Source organism: Rhamphochromis longiceps, linkage group LG18 (genome assembly GCF_057381845.1).
Source record: "Rhamphochromis longiceps isolate RC_006_pf linkage group LG18, R_longiceps_female_GT1.1, whole genome shotgun sequence".
Classification (NCBI taxonomy): Eukaryota; Metazoa; Chordata; class Actinopteri; order Cichliformes; family Cichlidae; genus Rhamphochromis; species Rhamphochromis longiceps.
Window position 1 is genome coordinate 15205005 of NC_140574.1, and position 23046 is coordinate 15228050.

A 23046-nucleotide genomic window follows, 5' to 3' on the forward strand; every position below is an offset into this window, starting at 1 on the left:
TACACAAAAGCAGAGTAGGAATGGGGCGGATAGGCCTACAAGTGTTGTAGTCTATTCTTACTAGGGCTGTCAAAAAATATTGATACTGACATCGATATTAAAATGACTGGATTAGATGTTTGTTTAAATACTTGTACACTTACGGTACTGTCTTTGCCTGCTCGCCACTCTTACGTAAAATCACAGTGTCGTCTGCAAACATCATAATCCACAGGGACTCCTGTCTGACCTCATCAGGCAACCTGTCCATCACCACTGCAAACAACAGAGGGCTGAGAGCAGATCCCTGATGTCCTGCACCACCGTCACATACTTTTCTGCCACTCCTAACTTTCACGTCCTCCCTCATAGCTGTGTGTTATTCTCCCTGCGTCTTCTATGAGTTTGTTATTATTAGTTTCCCAGTTTAGTTTTGTTCTTTGTTTTACCTCCACACCTGCAATAAAGCAGTGTTTCTGAGTTCACGTTTGTCTCGGTGAGTTTTGCGTTTGGGTCCTTTTCCTGCATGCACACAACCGTTTTGTGACAGAAGGACACGACAGTAACAAAGAGAAACACAGGGCTTAAACACACTGAGGGATAACAAGGGAAATGAGACACAGAAGGAGAGCACAGCTGGGAGTAATTAGACTGGACGAGACAAGGGAAGCAAAACTAGAAACAATGACGTGAGACATGTACCTTCAAAATAAAACAGGAAACACACCAACTGAACTCTAGACATGTAAACTTAATAGACTGGGGAGACAGAGGATAGGGACCTGAAACATGGGAGAGAACGGCACAGTAGACTCAACACAGAACACAGAGAAGTCATCACACAAAACCTAAGAACTAAACCCTTGACAGCCATAACTGAAACCTTAGGAAATGACAATAATCAAAACAGTACAACCAAGGACTCAGAACATAAACCATAATATAAAAATACAAGAACTCAAAATGCTGGGTCGCAAAGACCCAGAACCGTGACAAAAAAATATGACAATGAGTTGCCAGAAGGACAGGATTACTTAAAAATACAGTTTTTTGCACTACCTAATAGATAGCATGGTATTTTCGTTGGTATTTATATCCCTGACATGGGATGATGGCATCTAGTCCATTATAGCTCCAGTCCAGCTCACTGCTAAAAAGGAAGTAAGTGTCAAGGATGGAGATGCTTTGCTTTTCTATTTTTTAAATATATGTTGCCTTTTATTTATTTAGATTTATTTCTACTTTTTTTTAAGACAGCTACTATTGTGAAATCAGCTATGTTCCATAGGCTAGAATGTTTACGCTAGTTTAAATGATACGAATGGTTATGCTAATGTAGTCATAATATTTAGTAGGTTACTCAATACTGTGCATGTCCAGTTAACAAAACATGGTGACATTAAAAATAAACAGCCCACCACCAACCTCTCAGTGATTTAAAATGACTTTTTAATAAATAATTGATTCTTTAGGTCAATCCCATATTTTTGTTGTTGTTTTTCTTACTGCATAAATGTAAGAATTGATAGGGCAGCCAGACAGGATAAAGAAAAAAGATTAAGTTTAATTACCTAAAGCTGGATGAAGTGTATAAGAAGATCATAATAATGTCACAAGGCCCAGCGTATCATCTGTGTGTGTCGCTTCAGATCTCCTCTCTACTCTCTAACACAAACACGTCAGGCCTATGAGCTGAATGAAAAATAAGCATTAAACAAAACAGAGATGTAAAAAGAGAACAAATAATAATAACAGAAACTGCAGGTCTATCAAATGTTATGGTTTGTTTCGAAAGCTAGTTCACCCTTTTATTCCTACGACCCACACTAACACACACTCATACAAAGACTCATTTTATCCACAAGTCAGCTGAATTTTAAAGGGCTCATCAAAAGAGACGGTTTTAACAGGGTGCCCGGAGGGTGCCAACAAATCCTTTAAATGTACTGGCTTTAACAGATGTCCAGTATATAGCATTTATATTTAAATGAGGCCTTAATCAGCCAGGCAGCCTGAGCTTTGCCTGTGATGATGTGGAGTGCTTCAAATGACCACCCCTCTCGATAGTCTGGGTTTCCAAAGTTTTTCGAACGGTGCAATTGCAAACCTTTAATATAATATAATATAAAAATGTCATATTCAGCCATTTTGCTTTTTTGTGCTTTTTTACATTGCTTTTTTGGATTTTGTTTTTATTTTTTGCATCATGCAAACAGTCAAATTACTTGACACATTAAGTCCTCCTTTAGGAGGAGATGGCAGTGCAATGCAGACATGGCCTAAAAACATGTGAGGCTCATGTTTATTGGAAAGATGGAAATACTTCCAATGAATACAAAGTTTTTAGACATGCATTTGCTAAAAACACAACATTGTGCGTATCTAACCTACATAAAGTGACAGCAATAAGACAGTCTTACTCTTTTTTGCTTCTGAATTTGTAAAGGCAGCCTGTCTGTTTATATAGTTTTATGGGAATTTCTGTGGAAGCAATTAACTGATTAACCAAATTTATATATATATATATATATATATATATATATATATATATATATATATATATATATATATATATATATATATATATAATTGATTTATTTATTTTTAATTAAAGCAGTCTGTTTGGGGACTGTGAAAGCAACACACATGGGCATAGATGCTAATTAATGGGAGGAAAATGCATAACATAAATCAAAGCAATTAGCCGAGTGACATATCATTTATATGAAATTCATTTAAATAACCCATTCATTGTCATTTTTTAAAGTCATATGTCGTTCAAATGTCAAGCACGAGCTTTTTTAGCTCGTCAAATATAAACCTTGTTTGCTTTACTTTTTCATGCATAACAATAAAATGAATGTTTAGAGGTTTGACACAATTGATTCAACAAAACAAGTTAAACAAGTAATAGGAAGAAAGTAATCGGAACATATTAGCCTAATGTCTAAGAAGTTGTTTGACTATTTTTCCAGCAGTGACTCTAAAGTGACAAGTTATTCATTTTCTTTGTTATTCAGGTTAATTTTCCTAAAAACAGCACAGTCACTGACAAAGCAGCTTATTTTTTCCTTTCACTGAACCCGTCGGCTGACTCCCAAAAGGAGATGCGGGTCCTCTGCACATATTGGTGCTTTATCACTGAACAAATGTTTGCCCATTTCTAAAACTTTAAATACTAAACAAGTCCAATTTCAATATTACATTTTAGCTACCATCGAAGGATTTGGAAAGCTATTTCCAAATTGCACTCATTAAGCTTTATCACTTCTCATCAACTTAAATGCCAGACCAGCCGGACCTGCTGTCTGAACTGCTCTGCTCAGGGCGGTAAAAACTTTAATATGACAACAACAACCGCCACCCCCAGCTGTCAGCATGTTATGGGCTAATTTCAGATTAAACAATGTTGCACATGTCAGAGGCAACTGTCAAGCAACAGTGGCTGATCATCCACAGGGAACATGAAGGCTTCAGAAACTTAAAAAAAAAAAAACAAGGCTTGAGGCACAGCAGGAGGGAAAGTGAATTTTGCTGGCAGCGGTACAGAAAACTTAAGCGGTTTAAGAGACAGTTTGGATGCAGTCGCTCCCTCTAGCTACGCACTAACAGCTGACAATGGCCTGAAACTTGATGACATGAGGTAAAACATATATTTTAAAGTACAAGATACAGCTGAGATCATTTGCATGAGGAGTATCAGGTGTCTTAAACAGAAAGAGATAAGGTCCTCTCAAAAAAACTGTCTACATGGCTACAAGCTCTGACAGATCAGAGATTTCAGGACTATGGCGCATTAAACTGCCTCAATGTTTGATTTTATCTCTGAGATGACTGCTTAGTTATGTGAGCTCTAATTTACTCTGACACATTCATACAAAGCACGGTCAGATGATGTCATTATGATGAAATGCACCCAATGCAGATCGTCTTTCCAAACTGGAGCATGAAGGGCAAACACAGTTTCAATTTCCCTTGTTAGGAGATCAGATGAGATGAGATGAGAGCATATGTTGTTGGAACTGAAGTGCTGCTGTACTGATTAGTTCGTGATGATCTTTAGTTAGTTTTAACTGAAGTTGAAGAAATTTTACTTACATTAACAGAAAGTTTGTTTTATATCAATGAGAATAATTTGTCCAGGTGTCTTACACACTAATTTACACTAATGTAACTTTTTAACTATTTCATTAATACAGTTGTTTTTAGTTATATTTAAAAAAGCACATTGTAAGCTTGATAGACGATTACCACTCCATCCTATTAGTATGCACTCCTGTTTTGAAGCCTTGAGTATTATGATTTGAGCCAGAAGTGATTTATTTAGACAACAGGGTGGCACGCTATGTTTTGAGCTAATTGTTGCACCTTGATTAGCAAGCTGCATCCACAGACAGTACCGGTACAATGCACACAGACATAGATAACTGCTAATTAGTGCTAACATAAATAAAAAAAAGACACTAGATGTTTAGTCACTGAAAAAACAAAGACTTCTTGGACAGCCTGTTAGCATAAAAACAAGCCACAATATTTTTAATGTAAAGTAATTGCATAAAAAAATATTTTCAAAGGCATAAATACAGTGAAGATACATAGGTGTCTATTTCCACCTGCTGCTTAGATCAGACAGACCCCTAATGAGCCTGTGAAGGTTCTTATCTATATCAAATATTTTAATGCACCATGTTGCTTAGCAACCACCTACCCATGGGCAAAGGTGACCCATTTATACCATGTATGCACCTATAACATCTATTATTTAATGACAGTAGAATCAAATTTATAATCACAAACCATAAATTATGCATGGTATATTATTATGTCACCATTTTGACTAGCAACCAATTCTTTTATAAGTTAATAAATTAATTTTTAGGCACTCTAACAGGGGCTGACTCCTGACTCATGTCATCCTATAAAAGAACAATATAATTTTAATTTAAAACATCTAATTTATCAAACATAGAATATACTAATTTTTGATATTTCCAAATTGTGATGTTTAAACTATCAAGATTACATCAAATTACGCAATCATATCTACTGCATTTAGGCACTGAAGCATGGGCATGTAATAGTTTATTAAACATGTGAACTGCAAAGCATCCATCCATCCATCCATCTTCATCCGCTTTATCCGAGGCTGGGTCGCGGGGGCAGCAGCCTAAGCAAAGAGGCCCAGACCTCCCTCTCCCCAGCCACCTCCTCCAGCTTATCCGGGGGAACACCAAGGCGTTCCCAGGCCAGCCGAGAGATATAATCTCTCCAGCGTGTCCTCACCCAGGAGGCGCCCAGGGGGCATCCTTGTCAGATGCCCGAACCACCTCAGCTGGCTCCTTTCGATGTGGAGCAGCATCGAAATAATGCCTGTTATGTAGAAGGAAATTAGCTATAAAGAACATTTTTGTACCAGATATAAACATGTTTCTATTGGTTCTTCTATGAAGCTGGCCATTTTAACAAAGGACTCAATATGCGTTGACTCTCTTTTTGAGTCAACTTCAAGTGGCCACTGGAGAAAATGCTGTTTTGGGGGGATTCTGCTTTGGAGTAACTTTTTAGTCCACAAAGAGGTTGATTTTAAATTTACTGTCATAGAATAAAACAAGGAAAAACAGTTAAACAACAGACAGGCTGAAACAAGCACTGGACTTTAAAGGTCGATAAAGTAACTAATAAAGTAGAATATGTGAAAATGTACCATTTCATGCCAGAGACAAGGCAAAGCTGTATGAGCCAGCAGATCTGTAGATGCTGTAATGAAAAAGAAGTACGTGGCAGGGCATTATAAACCAGCATCAGTAATGAGGCTGATACAGTCTGAGCTGCCACACTGGTGTGCAGCAGCATCGCTCAAGGAGTTTTACTGTGGACAGTTAATGTGCATCTTATATTCTATCGCCCATGTGTGAAAATGGGGGGGGGGTCACATGGTATCAGAGGAGGCTGAATGTTTGCAATGAATTCTGGGTTATTAGGAAAATTAAACCTGTTCTTCAATTTAAGCAGAAAACTAGCAATATGCTTTCAGATTAGGCTTAGTGAAACATCAAGCTTCTACGTGTGTTAAGAAAAGATTATGCAACAGTGCAGCATAACAACAGTACTAATGTTTAAATGCTCCTTTAGCTTCTACCTGCGAGAAGAATATATTTAGTCCTGAAGTCATGAGGGGTAATGCTTGTTTCTTTGGTTATGCTTCAGGGTTAAGACTAAATGCAGAAAATGGTCAAATATAATCTCAGCTGGTGGGAAAATAAGGAAAGCACAAACATGCAAAGCTTTATTAACAAGAGACCAAACTTTTAAATAACAACTACCTGAACCTGAAGCCTACAACAGCTCAGGGGAACTATCCGGATTGTTCAGTGCATTGATTTTTCACTGTCTGTGTGTGTGAGAGCATGTGTGTGTGTGTTTGTGCATTTGTCTTGGGGAAAGAAAGAATGGCCTACATGAACTTCTCACAGGTAACTGAAGAGAGACTGAGGAGTTGTAATTGGATCTCAGTGTGTCTAGCTGACACTTTCACACGCACTTGAACACATACACACACACACACACACACACACACAGAAGGGACCCTGGGAGCAGCCAAGGTAAAAGGGTAAAAGTGGAAGTTGGGTCTCAGGACTTCAGCTATTATGTGGAAAGTGAAAAGCTCCAAAATACCTCTTTGCTAAATTGAGGTCGACTGACAATGGCATGTTTGTGTGTGCCTACGCCATTAAGATGATCCAAATGCAAACTGCGCATCTGTAAAAGCAAGCGTGTTTACATGCATGAGCCTGTTCTTGTGCGCATGCCAAGCATGACAGCATGTCTGCAGCTACAGTATGCACTGTATCCCTGTATCTGTGTGTCTTTGCATGACTGGCAGCGTGGGTAATGAGGCTATCTACAGAGAAAGACTTGGCTGTGCTCTTATATAAAGCTGAACATAATGGCACACATACCACAGACAGCGACTGCTGGTGACAAAATGCTTGATATGCAGTGAAGATCAGAGCAGACAGCGTGGTACAGGTCAGTTTTAAATATTTTCAAGGAAGAATGCCAAAAGATGGAGCAGCCATAATAAACTACTTGATTAGAATTGCTATACACTCCAGTTACAGCAGCTTACATAAGTTTGATTGAGGTTCCAACATTCAAAACATCATTGAGGCGAACTGAATAGAGCCGTTCACGCTGGGTAGAAACACATAATCAGCAGGAGTGTTACATTCTTTGATTATGCTAGCTTACATTTTATTTTATTCACGGGATTTGGTGTCCTGCAGTTAATATATGGTTACATTTAGAAATTGGCTCTTAACCCTGGATACACTTAATTTGTGGTGACTGCTTTCCTATCGGGCTGTCAAAACCCTTAAAGTCTCTCTTTAATTCACCTTATAGAGATTTTTCTTGACCTCTTATTTCACACAGAATTATAGATAATATAAATTCCAAAATATAGAGATTTTAAAAATGACATCCCAACATCCATATTGTCAGAAGTGTGCAGCAGCATGTGATATTCTGTTGTATCGTTTGTAAAGTATTGTGCAATTGCTTTATTGCCTACCATAAGAGAAAACCACACAAGGCAACTGTAGCATTTCAACAAAAAAGACAACAACAAACATCACAAAAAAACCCTACATGGTCACACTTTTAGTAAATGTATTAAAAAAGACAATAAATTGACATAATACATCTATAGACACCAAACTTGTTGCATCAGCTTTGTATGTTATACGTTAATTTCTTCTTGATTCATCAAACTAGGACAAATACTGATTACAGGTACGGAAGTCATCTTTTAATTGTTATTTATGAGACAGTCAAAAATAAAAAAAAAAAAAAAGATCTGGTATCTTCATGTTTGAATTTTCTGGGGGAGGTAGATCTCCTCGGTTGTGCATCTGAAATGATGAAACGTTTGCGTCTCCTGTCATTTCATTAATGAATTGTGATTTCATCCAGAGCAGATGAAGCATTACTTGCCTTCCTCTCAGGCACTCGGGCAGCAACATGGGGCACGGAAACAGGTTTGATGAATCACACAGCCGTATACTCCTTCAGCTAATCATGTAGGCAACATAACAGTAATTCAGCAGCCCTGGGGAGTCATATCCGAATCCAAATCCTCATAAAGATACAGTCCAACATAAAAAGGCTGGAAAGGAACTTGACAAATAAAAGGAACTTGACAAATAAGCTGAGATATCAAGAGGAGAGTGGTGTTTATTGGTTGTGTTCAAGTTAAAAAATTTTTTTTTAAAAAGCAAGAATTTTTGCTAGATTTTAATAATTTAGTTTTTGGTGGCTCTCCAAATATATTTGAATGCTGTTGACAGAAGAGCAACGAAGAAAAACACATTTAGCTGAAAACATGTATTTTTGAGGGTACTGCATCATTCAAATGAGGAATAAAACGTGTCATTAACTTTATGTAACTCATTCTTTGTCATCTTTATCGCCACTACAAACAGTAACCATTTATTATCATTACCTCCCGCACACTAGCACTGTTCCATTGGACTGATTATTATACAGACATGCAGGATCCTCTAGAGGGCCACAATTTCTTAATCTAACACTTCAAACACATTACACTACCTTTTAGAAAAAGAACATACTTTATTCACTAACTATGCAAACCTACTCTCACAGGCCATGTTATTAGTATAGTACATAAATTATATAGTACAGTTACAAAGAAGCAACTCAGTTCATTCAGGTGCAGTATGTAGATAAGGTTAAGACGACTTTCTGAAGATTAAATCGAAATTCCGTGATTTAAGTGACTTTGAATGTCGCATTATGGGTTCCAGATGGGCTGGTCTGAGTAACTGCTGATCTACTGGGATTTCCCAAACAGGCATTTCTAAGGTTTACAGATAATGGCCAGAAAAAGAGAAAATATCCAGAAAGCAGGAGTTCTCTGGGTGAAAATGCCTTGTTGACACCAGGGGTCAGAGGAAAATGGACAGACTCATTTGAGCTGACAGGCAGGCAACAGTAACATAAATAACCTCATGTTTCTACCAAAGTATGCAGACCCAGAAAACATTCCAATGTGGGCCAACACTAGGAAGCTGTGGGTGAACTGTGGGGCTGTACGGGCAGGGCAAACCCACACTTATACAACATCCCCAACTGCACTTGTCCATACAGGGCCAACAGCAGTTTTGCCCTTTTGGGCACCCAAGAGGGATTTCTGTAGAATGGATCCAAGTGGGGTGTGTTTGCTGGGGAAGAGCATCTGAACAAGCATCACTTTGAACCTTCAAGCAGAGTGGCTACAGCAGTGGCGATCACACCGCTCCCAGTCCTGTCAGTTAAGAACAGGAAGCCGAGGCCACAGTTGTTATTGGGCTCATCGAAAATAAGCAATAGAAGATTGGAAAAATGTTGCCTGGTCTGATGACACTCGATTTCTGCACAAACTACATGACAGAATGGATCCATCGTGCTGGATCACTTGTTCAAGTTGCCGGTGGTGATGTAATTGTATGTGAATATTTTCTAGCAACACTTTAAGCTGAGTATTGTACCTGAGTATTGTTGCTGTCCATGTCCATCCTTTTATGACTGCAATGTATCCACCTTCTGATAGCCAATTCACCATGTCACAAAGCTCAGATCACTTCAAACTGGTTTCTTGAACATGACAGTGAGTCCACTTTACTGAAATGACCTCCACAGTCACCAGATCTCAAGCCAATAAAGTACCTGTGGATGTGGTGTAATGGGAGGTTGGTATCATGGATGTGCAGCAACTCTGTGATGCTGTCATGACAATGATAGACTGTCGTCAAAGTTAGCTTTCTTCAACTTAATGTACTTCTAAAGGTGAAACCAGTTCTTTCTTTCAAAGATTGAAATTGCTATTCATTACTCTGATCTGGGCTCATGTAAAAGCCTTTATTCTGCAGCTATAATGCTGGCTCTGGCTCCTGACCTAGTACAAGGAAGAAAATCCAATTATCATCCATACTGCATGACAGTTTTAGAGTTGATTTTATTACTCATTTGTTTTTAAATAACTGTATTCAAAATTGTGGACCAGCCTACATCTTTACATCAGGACCTCACAGGTGCTATTTTTAAAATGTGTTTTTAGAGGTTAAAACCAGACAGACTGGGCTTTATTATTATTATTATTATTCAGTTGTGGTTTTATTTAATATTTTCAAGACACTTATTGATTTATTTTTACATGTAATTATTATTATCTTTGAGATGCACGGCACTTTGGTCAGCACCTGTAGCTCTCTCACCTGTACCTTGAGAAAAAATGAGCACCAACAAGTACTTTGCGTCTGTAAAATTCAACAGTGAGGTTATTATTTCCTGCTTAAATAACTGCACAGTGTTTTTGGTTTGTTTTGGGTAAATTAAAAAAGAACACTGACCCATAGCTTGTTATCAGATTTGATGTTTTATTTATTTACGCACTATTTTAATATTGATGTAACTCTCTCACAAATCGGTTTATAAGAAAAACCTGAATTTTCTTGAGGTTGTGTGCATCAAGTATGGCCTGTCCACTACAATTAATGCTTAATGACATAAGCACCTTGGGGTTGGGTATTATGAGCTCTGAAATGGAAAATGGGCCTATATCTGCACAAACTGGGGGCACATTTAATAGCATGCTTTTCTCTTATTCCTCTCAGCTATGAAAGCTGATTCCCTCAGGTCAGCATACAAGTAGAATCTTAGCAGTATGACAGGAGCTAGCAAAGCTTTTCAAAAGACAGAAATGGACCAGTGAGAATCACAGGAGGCTTTTAACATTATAAGATTGTCTGAAAAGACTAAATATTCTCAAGCCAAAACCAAAAGTTGGAGAGCTTCATCCCTCAAGAATTTTAAATGTAATCAGAAAGCAAGCTGAACCTGATATGTCTACACATAGATATATGGTAATTAGTGTTAAATAACATATAAAATATTCTAATCAAAAAACAAATGTAAGTTTGTGTTTTACATACATTTTTAAACCAGTACTATAATATATGCATATACAAGATAATTAGTATAGCATATGCCTTCCTCTGGATGCGATGTAAGCAATCACTCATCTGCACAAGAATTGTGCAAGTATTCTGTTCATGGAGGAAAAGCTTTCCATTTATGGGTGATTGCAGCCTGCAGCTGTGCAGAGATGATTGGGTGTGGCTGCTTCTGATGAACAAGTCAACCCTGACCAAGGAAGTCTTAGGATATGCTCTACTACTCTGGCAGTGGGCACAGTTCTGCTGAAACAGCTGCAGGGAAAGATGCTGGCACAAGAATGGCACAATTACAGGTTGGAGGACCAAAAAGTACCTCTGTCCAGTCAGATTTTTAGCAAGAGCATTAAGATCAGAGATTGCGCTCTTATAAGCGTGCAGGTCCGCAACAACACATTTGACATGCGTCTCAGCATCTAGCATCCCAATAGCATTGCTTCTGTAAACTCCAGTCAATCACGACACGGTGGCAATGATGACACCAAAGTTAGGCACTCATTTTTTGTCATTTTGTCTGCATAAACTGAACTAATTCTGAAGCTTACAAGTGAGTTTCTTTATGTTCTTCATGGAGAAACCCCCCCCCAAAACAGTCATACCCAACACTACCTTAATGAAACCAATCAACCAGAACCAAAAACAACTCCAAGTATGTATTCTAAACCAAGATTAAAAAATGTATTAACCGACAGATAATCATTATTATAGAATTATACAAACCAAAACTGGACCACAGGCATCTAGGGTAATGTAAGCAATTAACAGAATTAACTGCACAACAAGCATATTACTTGTCAGATAACTGCTTTAAAAACTATTCAAAAAGCAGCAACACCTTATGTCCAGTGTTTCTGATGGCCTAGATCAGGGGTAGGCAACTCCAGGCCTCGAGTGCGGGTGTCCTGCAGGTTTTAGATCTCACCCTGTGTCAACACACCTGAATCAAATGATTAGTTCATTACCAGGCCTCTGGAGAACTTCAAGACATGTTGAGGAGGTCATTTAGCCATTTGAATCAGCTGTGTTGGATCAAGGACACATCTAAAACCTGCAGGACACTGGCCCTCGAGGCCTGGAGTTGCCCACCCCTGGCCTAGATCCACGCAATCAAGTTCATGTCTTTCTACTTAAAAGTCAAGTACTTTAAGACAAAAGTCTTTTAAAAGGGGCAGCACGGTGGCACGTGGTTAGCACTGTTGCCTCACAGCAAGAAGGTCCTAAGTGAGCAGCTTCCGGTTCCTTGGAGTACATCTGGCTGAGGATCTTACGTGGTCAGTACACACAAACAAAACAGTGAAGAAGGCGCAGCAGCGCCTCTTCTTTCTCAGGAGACTGAAAAGATTCGGCATGAGCCCCCGCATCCTCAGGACCTTCTATCACTGTGCCATTGAGAGCATCCTCACTGGATGCATCACCACCTGGTATGGCAACAGCACCGCCTACAACTGCAAAGCTCTCCAGCGAGTAGTGCGGTGCTCTGAACGGATAATTGGAGGTGAGCTTCCCTCCCTCCAAGACATCTACAGGAAGCGCTGCCTGAGGAAAGCGGGGAGGATCATCAAGGACTCCAGTCACCCCAGCCATAAACTGTTCAGACTGCTTCCATCAGGAAGGAGGTTCTGCAGCATCCGGTCCCGTACCAGCAGACTGAGAGACAGCTTTTTCCATCAGGCCATCAGACTGCTGAACACGTCATAGACACCTCAGCTTCACTACTGGAACTTCAACATTATGCACTCCACACTGTATATAAATGCCACTTGTTTTGCACATATTCAACTCTGTATATTTTATATATTTTATTTTATTTATTTATTTATTTTACTATTTAATTTGTAAAAATGTGTATACACACACACACACACACACACACACACACACAGGAAAATATTTAGTATACACATCCAGAAATGCATACACTATTATATATTGTACATATATTTATTAGTTTCAGGTTGGCCATTCTTGTATTTTGCTCGTTTGTGTTGTTGTGTTTGCACATCTCTGTTGCTTGTGGGGCTCGCACACAAGAATTTCACTCGCATGTGCTGTGCCAGTGTGCCTGCACATGTGATGTGACAATAAAAGTGATTTGATTTGATTTGATTTGAAGTTCATGGCTGGGGTCTTTCTGTGTGGAGTTTGCATGTTTTCCCCATGTTTGTGTAGGTTCTCTCCTGGTGCTCCGGCTTCCTCCCACATTCCAAAGACATGCAGTCAGTGGGGTTAGGTTAATTGGTAACTCTTAATTGCCCGTGAATGTTTGTCTGTCTCTATATATTAGTACTGCAACAGACTGGCGACCTGTCCAGGGTGTACCCTGCCTCTTGCCCTAAGACAGCTGGGGTAGGCTCCAGTCCCCTCCCAACCCTGAGAAGGATAAGCAGAAGAGCCAGGATGGATGGACTGATTTTTTTTTGCTTTGCGCTGTCACGAAAAGAATCAGGAATCCAAAAGAAACCCAAACATAACCAGCAAAATGATCCTGAACATTTACTCAAACAGCAATTCCTCTGCAGATGTTCAAAGTTACTCAGTTATTAGCTTTCTCCCATCTTTGGCTCATACAACAACTTCGACGGCTATCCAACTATTCTGCCAGACGTCTGTTTGACCTGCTGAGTAAACTTCAAAGCATATGGAAGATGACACACCAAACAATGGCGTTGCTGTCCAAATATTTGCAGTGCCATGTTAAATAAATCATCTTTTAGCCTCTTTCCCCTTGCCGTGGCATTGTGTGAGTCACCTAATAGCCTGAATAGACGTGTTAGCTGATGCATTAGCCGGCTCTATTAAGATGAATCATCAAATGGCATCACAGGACTGAAAGTAAAATATTGCAAACTGAAAAAAGTAACACAAAATCTTTTACATTAAAAACAGATGAAAAAGAAGATTAAGCTATGTGGACATGCTGCCAGATAAATTTTCTCAACTCAACTCAAAATTGTATCCGTAGCTTTTAAATTGACAATCTCACCACGAAAGGTCCGATTAAAAGTTTTTTGACACAGGGGAATCTCGTGTACACTCTCATTCTTTTTTCTATGTAATACAGCTGCTCATTAAAGAGGGGAAAGTGTCTAGTTGTGAATATGAACCCACAGTAATTATCAATTGGAACAAATATCCACTTAGCGTCTTATCTGCGTATGTGTGTGTGTGTCCTCCTGACCCTCTAAATGGATCTATTCATCCCAAAGAGGATGTGGCTTCTCCACAGACTCCACACTGCTGTTGCCTCTAGCATACTAAACTATTCTTCAATCCACCCTCCCTTTCTTCCTCCACACCACCTCCTTTATTTGACTTTAATCTGTTCATCATCAGCTCATCTCTCTCCCCCAACCTTCCACTACTTATCTTTTCGTTTTTCCTCGCTCGTTTCGCGTTCTCCACCCTCATTTGTTCTGTCTGTTCCTCTGAAAACCCCTATTGGTCTATGGTGAGTTATTAACCTGAGAGGCCTTTAGTCTTCCTTACACCTCACATGAAACACAAATAGTCAAATGATATGATAAATGATCTTATCTCATACATCATCGAGACTTCATCGAAAACCAGCATGGAAAGCCCAGAACTGTGCACACATTACAGCAGCAAACTATCCAAATATAGTGCAAAAATATACTGACTGGTACATCCTGCTTGGACTGGTTTGGACCCCTCTTTTACCTTCCTTTATGGCAAGAAAATAAAAAAGGTGCTGGAAAGATTTCTCATTTCTCCATATTTACATGCACACAGTTGCACACAGTTGGTGCAGATTTGTCGGCTTGAATTGAGATGTGGGGGACATTTGAGTACACTGAACTCGCTATCAAGTTCAAATTTGAGAAGATTTGAGCTTTGTGCCATGCGTTATACTGCTGGAAGTACCCATCAGGAAATGGTTAGATTATAGTATTTAAACAATACTCAATTGGTACTAAAGGATGCAGTGTGCCAAGAAACTATGTCCCACACCATTACACCACCCCCTCCAACATGAGCCTTTGATGCAAGGCAGGACGGATCCATGTTTCCATGCTTTTATGCAAAATTCTGAACTGTTGCCTCAGTTTTCTGGAATGTGATGTGAGTGGCACCCTGTGTGGTCCTCTGCTTCTGTAGCCCATCTGCTTTAAGGTTTAGTATGTTGTGTATTCAGAGATGATTTTCTGCATACCTTTTTTTTTTGGGGGGGGGGGGGGGGGGGGGGTTGTATAATCATGGTTATTCAAATTACTGCTACCTTCCAATCAGCTTGAAGCAGTGATTCCCCAGAGAACTTCCAACAGCTGGGTACTGGATCTTCTTTGGACCATTCTCTGTAAAACCTAGAGATGGTTGTGCAAGAAAATCCCACTAGATTAGAAGTTTCTGAAATACTCAAACCAGCCTGTCTGCCAACAACAACCATGCAACGTTCAAAGTCACATAAATCCCCTTTCTTCCCCATTCTGATGCTGTTTGAACTTCACATGTCTCCATGCACTGAGCCATAAAAAGTGTAATTATAATAGTCCCCTTTAGTCGTAGATTGTAGATATTTGATGAAATATATTTTCAACATTTATTGTGCAAATATAAAATCTATATATATATATTCTAAAAGTCATTAGACAAATTAATTCTGTCTATCTTGCTGGGCTTAAATGTGTAATTCTTTTCTAATCATTTTCTTTTTTAATCATTTAAAACATAATAACATGAGGCATTAACGTGCATTTAATTAAAACTGACATCATTTAAGATGAGGTTTTTAAATCACCACAGTGTAACTGTCATTGTCTTAGAACTGAAATGTTTGATAAAAGATCTCATGGATGTGTTGAGTATAAATTTAAAGGAGCGACAGTGTGTGCAGTAGGTGGTGGTAAGACAATGACACCACATGCAGCACAACAGAAATAGAATTAAGTAGGACGAGGTGACATTTCTATTCATATGTGAATTCTTTAGATCATTTTCCTCAGTGGTACGGCAGCAAGTGCTCATGCCATTCATTCAAATTCCAATAATATCCAAACCCCTTATTTGTAGTCCGCCGGTGCTGCGCAACTAGTAATAATCCTTTTAACTAATCCACATCAAATCTCTGACAATGCTAATCCGTTAGTCATGATGTTCCACCACAGCCATTCATCTGTGCACACTTCTAACTCTGGCATGCATAATTAAATTGTAATGGTAATTTTTTTGTATTGCTGGGCTTGGCAGCGTCTTAAGTATTCATGTGCTGGGGGTTCACACTTATACATAATGGGGTGGGATGTGAAGCGGTTTTGCATTATGTACAAGACAAGAATCACGTGAAAGAGGAAAATAGAAAATTACAGCATGCCATATTAACCCTTTAAGACCTACCATAGAACCAAGTTCGCCAGAGCTTATATTATATTTTTACATGCTGTGGAGCCATTTTTGGGAGCATTTCAAGTTGCTACCCAGATAGCAAGGAAACATTGAAACAATGTTGAGTCAATATCAGGCTGTGTCATTGAACCAACGTTGAAGTGTGACGTTGACCTAACGTCACTCTTGCACCCTTTTTTAATGTTGAAACAACGTCAGGTTTTGATGTTGAATCAATGTTGAAACCTGACGTTGATTCAACGTTATATTTTCTAATACTGTTGACATTGAAACAATGTCAGATTCTGATATTGAAACACTGTTGAGCTATGGTGTTGATTTTCCGCCTCTTTCGCACAGTTGCTTTTTATTAAAACAGTTAAATCATGACTGGAAATCTACCTTTCTTTATAGGTATTTTAACCAATACTAAACTACTGCATGTTTCCATCAATACTTCAACCACCTAAACACATAATTGTACTTATTCCTTAAATTGGACACCCTTTATAAAAAAAACCCCAAATGTCTCACAATGTATCATGTCAATATTAATATCCTAAAATAAGAAAGCATTGCATGTGATGTAACAGAGAAAAAAAATAAACAAAAAAAGGTCAATAGGCATGTTTCGTTTGCTAAATACTTTATTAAAAGACAGTTTCCGATTTACGTTTATATGATTCACAGAAGTTTGTAATTTTTTGCATGATGTGCGTCCTGCACCACCCAAACGATCTGGGGCGTATCGGAGCCATTTCTGCACTGCTTGTGCAAAGACAAACTCGGACATAGAGTTTGCCCCTAACTGCTGCGTCAGGCTCCAATCAAGGCAAAGCGTCTCACCTATAGACACATTTTAAGAGATGGAATTAGCGTGTCTCATGTCTTAAATGTGTATGCAAGTGCTTGTGTGTTTAATCAACAGGCCGTTGTTATGTATTTAAATCACATCTGACAGCTATTACACTTTATAGTTACAAAGTGTACATAACCTTTATATACTTACCATTGCCTTATTTGCCTCTTGTGATTGAAGAGCTGGCTCTGCATTGTTTAGCTCCTCAATGTTGTGCAAGGGCAAATCCAGAGCCAGTACCCCAGCATCTACCGATTCATTGCAGCCGGTATTGCGGATGGCTCTGACCTCCTCACGGAGTTCGTTAACAGCTCTCGTCAGGTCTGACAGAAAAAGATGCTTTTTTTTTTAAGTATTTAAGAATACAGACAACTTGTCAAACGTTTCCTTGTGTCACACACAGACATGTACAAAGACACTAGACAGTATTTTATTACCTGGTATTTTCACTCGAGGGGCCTGGGGAAACCATTTTTTTTGTGGGCTGCTCATCCTCTGAGTCACTATATGTGTACAGGGGATTTGGTCTAAAGAAAAAAAGTTGAAAACGGTCATAAGTAATTACAAATGTGCTTTTGGAATATTTTTTCCCAAAGTTACAGTTTGATTTATAACAACACACACAGGAAACGGAGATGTGCAAGAAGGTACAGTATACAAGGAATTTTTGAAGTGCACAAGTGTATACGGCTTTGCATTTATAAAAAGTTTACAAGCTTCCACTTTTTGGACTATATTATGTGGTGATATTGCAGTATGCAAGCACCACAGATATGTATAAAAGACAAGATCATAAATTCTTAGCAATCAAAGATATGTTTGTGAAATAAAAGTTTTACTTGTGCTTTCTTTTATGACTGGTCTGAGTTTCAGCTTCGGACTGAAGGTCAGACGTATCACAGTGTTCACTTAGATATTTCTGAAGACTGCGTTCTGCTTCGTGAAATGTGTCTGGAAGTACAAACACAATGTATGGCCAGACATAAATTAGGACACGAAAAACTTGTTATTGTTACATTTATACAACACCAATCCAGATGATACCCACCATGGCTTATTAGAAGTCGGACTGGTGCATAGGTGAGCCATGTTGCACCAGGATGAACTCTCCTCTTTACTGCGTCGTGGATCCTCAATGTGTCTCACGGAGGATATGGAGGCCATGACAATTTCTCCCCATTTATCCATGATCTAGGGACTATTTCTGTACCACCAGTGCTAAACTGCACAATGCACCAGTCTTTCATTTTTATCTTTTTTTTAATTTGGAGTCCTTTTTTGCCCTGTCTAGGATAAACAGGAAACAGATAATTACAATATATTTCATAGTCACTACAAAACTTGATCTATTGATTGAACTAAATAATAAATAATAGCTTAAAATGTATATAGGCAACAATTACAAGCAAACCCGTATATGTAAGCATTTAAACACTGAAGATAATAAAATTAACAGTATTTTGTCTAAGTCTGCCATTGTAGGAATTCATGGCACCGAGACAAAAACTTGGCGCACAGTGTGGCGTCAAAATAGGCGCACACCTTTGACGCTGCGTTTTCTCCGTCTTCCTCGTCCACACGTAAATGCTAAACGCAGTTTACGTGTGGACAAAAGGTGCAAACGCAAGTTAGGTGAGCGTGCAGCGTAAAGTTTGAATTGAGTGCGAATCGAAGCGGGTGCTCTCCAATCATTAAAAGTAACAAAGTCATTGAACACATTTATACAGTTACCTTTACGTTTATCAATCATATATCACAGATTTACAATTTTTTGTAGTACTATGCTAAAAAGCAACTACAGAGCGAAAGTCTGGGTCAAGCGCCGAGGCGACGGCAAGAACAAAGGAACCCTCGAAGCGTTAAAGCTAGCTTTGTAAGGGAATATAACGGAAAAGTATGAAACGAAAATGTTTTCTTTGTTGATAGACTTTGTTTGCAGTGCAATTTATTTGTTGCCGGATTGTAAGATGAAAGTAGACACAATTTCGGGCTCCCACATTTTATCCGAAACTTTACATTAACAAGTTTTTTGTTTTTTTTTTACTGTTATTCAAATGCAACCGTGGAAATAACGAATAGAACAAAAGTCATTCATTCTTACCTTATACTAATCGTGGCGCAGGCCAGTGCAGTGCATGAACTGATGCCTTCTCCGGTCAATTCCGCTGAGAGTAAATCTAATGTCCCGCTCTACTGTACAAGACAATGGTTACCTGGAGGGATGTACCACTGAGAGGGGTGCTGCGGAATAGTCCAAGTGGTAGCAGCTTTAATTTCCCGCTCAACCATAAATCGATGGTTTTTCAACGTGATTGTTGTCACCTTGTCAACTATAAATAGATCAACAATCAACGATGACAGAACAACAGTGAATCAATGTTATTTCAATGTCAGTGTAAGGTTTCATCAGTATTTCAATGTTGTTTCAACATTGGTTTTGTGTTGACATTTCAATCCTGACGATTCTGATGGTTCAGATGGAAAATCAACATCTGTTCAATGTCTCCTTGCTATCTGGGTATACATCAATACAACCATTATAGCCCAAACTTTAATAATATGTCTGCATTAGGTGCATAGTAATTACATAAATTGCAAAAAAGTGCAATAAACTACAAAAAAATTGAAAATCGTTTTTGTTTTTTTAACATATATTTCTAGTTAGAGAAATTTAAGAGGCTTATCCCTCAAAACTGTAAATACAAAAAAGTTACACAAACTAGTTTCCCACCACAGGAAATTTATTTTGAGTGTCTTCATAGTTTTATTTTTGAAATACACCAATTTTTATATACTGCAGGAAAAACGAAAATAAATATTATAGTGCAAATTTGCAAAATAACAGCATATGCATCAAAATAAACTATTTCCAGCAGTGCAATATGAGTCTTAAGCATCCCAGAAACGACACAGAAAGTCATAAAGTCAAACATAACTTTTTAAAACACATAACAAGTAAAACACAAGCTCATAAGGCCCCGATCGTAAAAAACTACATTTCCGCAAAATGACGTCACTTCCGGTTTCGGGCAGGTCATGCGGTCATGTGATAGTTCGCGCTGATGGACGTAGGAAGTGTTACAAACAGCTGATGGATCGGCGAAGCGTGTTTCTGGAATATCATGTTTTTGTTGCTGCAAGTGATTTTTATGCAGTTTTTGCAAAGCTATATGTGGAAGGAAACTGTGACCGAGGACAAGCTGATGGCATAAGATGTAAGTACAACTCCTCCAGTTTCATATGCAAAAAAAATTATTGCGCTAGCTTACTTGGTTGCAGAGCTACCGGGATTTAAAAATAGTTACGCAAAACAGAGCGTGCCCGCTCCGATCGGCTGTAAAGGGTTAAAGAAGTCATTACAACACATGAATAAAACAAATAATTAAATATATGCAGAGATGGCATATAGAAGATTGGAATCCAACTCTATATTAACAGTACATGCACTCACTGGCTACCTGGGTACACCTTCACAGCACAGTTATTATTATTATTAGTAGTAGTATTTTCAGAAGCTCTACTGGGATTTTCCCACACAACCACCTCTAAGGTTTATTGAATTAAATTGTAATGTAATTGAATGTATTGCAATGTAATGTAATTTTATCATGCCACCATATTTCCATCTAAAAACTAAAGTTTTCTTAACGTCTGTTGATTAAGTTCTATGAACGTGGCATACATTCATCAGTTAAATTTCATTCAATTATGTAGCTTTAAATTATTAATCATTCGTTTCGTCTAAATATTGAGCTTTACCAAATCCAACAAAATGTCTGTTAATTTCCAGAGCATCAATCAAATACCTCAGAGTAACAACATGTTGCCTTGTTATATCAACTACTATGTACTTAGTGTAAGAAGTGTCAGTCTTGTTGAATGAATTAATAAACTGTTAGAAAATTTTATGAATATTAATCTCGTTGTTTCAGTTATTTAGATATCAAAGTTGACCACAGATAAATTACATTATTAGCACATCCAAAGAAATGTAACATTTTCTCTGTAGATGGCAACGGGTAACAGCAACCAACATTACTATTATAACTAGTTCTTCCTCCTTTAACACCTCTGTCATGTGCTAATCTTTCTTCAGTTGCTGTCCATCCCACAAGCCACAGGATTAATTAAGGGTCATTTTGTGCTGATGATGTTTGACCCTGTCGCAGATTTGTTTCCATTATTGCTCTCTGTTCGGTGGAGGGCTGACTTTAAGTGCTATAAGGGGTGAATCAGAATTAAATAACGTGAACAATTCACAATTTGTGAGCACACAAAAGCTGTAGACAAATGTTACGTTAGTCAAATTCGCCACATGTAGGATTTTCACTCATTCCATTTGGAAAGCTCTGTTGAATCAACCGGTTAAAATCAGTCCTTGAATCGGTGTCACATTAAATCAATTTTAACCTGCGCTGTATTGTAACAGATACTAATTTTATTTTTCCTGCCCCCATCATATACTTTTGTGAATGTTATAACTTTTGTTCACAGAAATTACATCCAGTACCGAGAAAATAAATAAATTCAGTTTTTTGACAGTCAATATTAAGACATATAATTTAAAATACTGTAACTGATACTTTTAACATATTCTAGTTTTCCAGGTTTTCTGAAGGTTTTTCAAAGTTGTTGGGGTTTTTTTTTATTGGATGCTTTTTCACTCGATTTCAGTCTGAGGAATCAAACTACACATACCCGACAACTTAGCAAAGAACCAATGTTTAACTGTATATGAAGGTACTTTCTTTAGCAGAAAGCTGAGCAGAAAGTTGCCTCAGAAAGTTGAGGCTGTGTTAAATAAAGTTAAATAAAGTTACTCAGTCTTGTTTAACTTGTCCTAAAAGCTTGTTTTTGCAAGTTTTTGCCTTGGATGAAAATTTGTGTCCATCATTCCAGGATGTATTTGAGCTCTGGTGGATCGCTTAGGTCTGTTCATGTTGTTGGACATAGACAACATGGATCCATCTTGCCTTTTATCAAAAGCTCAGCATGCTACTGATGGTAATGTTGTGGGGGGATATTTTCTGAGCACACTCTGTACCCCTTCATATCAAGTGAAGTTTATGCCTAAGTTCAATAAGGAAAATCTATGGTTTCACATCTGTCCGCTTCCTAGGTGTTGCCGGCTAAATCTAAAGCTACATCCACACGTACCCGGGTATTTTTGAAAACGCAGATTTTTCTATGCATTTGCATCTTTCGTCCACATGTTAACGCCGTTTTTGGTCACTGAAAACTGAGGTTCTTAAAAACTCCTGCCAGGGTGGAGATTTTCGAAAACTCTGTTCTTGTGTTTATGTGTGGACGAGGAAAACGGAGAAAACACCTGGGTGGGAAAGAATAAGCAAAGATGGCGCATAGAAGCAGAACTGAGTCCTATGTGTGGAGGGACAGTAACTGTGTGTAAGCATTTAAACACTGCAGAGAGTAAAATTAACAGTAACAGTAACCAAAACAATAACCTGGCGCACAGTGTGACATCAAAAAAGGCGCACACCTTTGACGCTGCGTTTTCTCCGTTTTCCTCGTCCACATGCAAACGCAAAAACTGAGTTTTTGAAAATCTCCACCCTGGCAGGAGTTTTTAAGAATCTCAGTTTTCAGTGACCAAAAACGGCGTTTACATGTGGACGAAAGATGCAAACGCATAGAAAAATCTGCGTTTTCAAAAATACCCAGGTACGTGTGGACGTAGCTTTAGATTTAGTCGGCAACACCTAGGAAGCGGACAGAAGTGTTTTTGAAAGATGCAAACGCATAGAAAAATCTGCGTTTTCAAAAATACCCGGGTACGTGTGGACGTAGCTTTAGATTTAGCCGGCAACACCTAGGAAGCGGACAGATGTGTTTTTG

General features: G+C 38.5%; 1 protein-coding gene and 1 long non-coding RNA gene across 2 annotated transcripts in view; both read right to left on the bottom strand.

The window, feature by feature from the left end:
* The window catches only part of b4galt2 (UDP-Gal:betaGlcNAc beta 1,4- galactosyltransferase, polypeptide 2), a 228147-nt gene that overhangs the window by 150410 nt on the left and 54691 nt on the right, over window positions 1–23046 (bottom strand). The window lies entirely within an intron of this gene.
* Window positions 16943–19410, bottom strand: LOC146647954 (uncharacterized). The gene is made up of 6 exons (XR_014908466.1): window positions 19292–19410; window positions 18239–18477; window positions 18030–18141; window positions 17628–17717; window positions 17341–17513; window positions 16943–17177 (listed from the first exon to the last, which is right to left on the bottom strand). It is a non-coding gene; the product is annotated as an uncharacterized LOC146647954 (long non-coding RNA).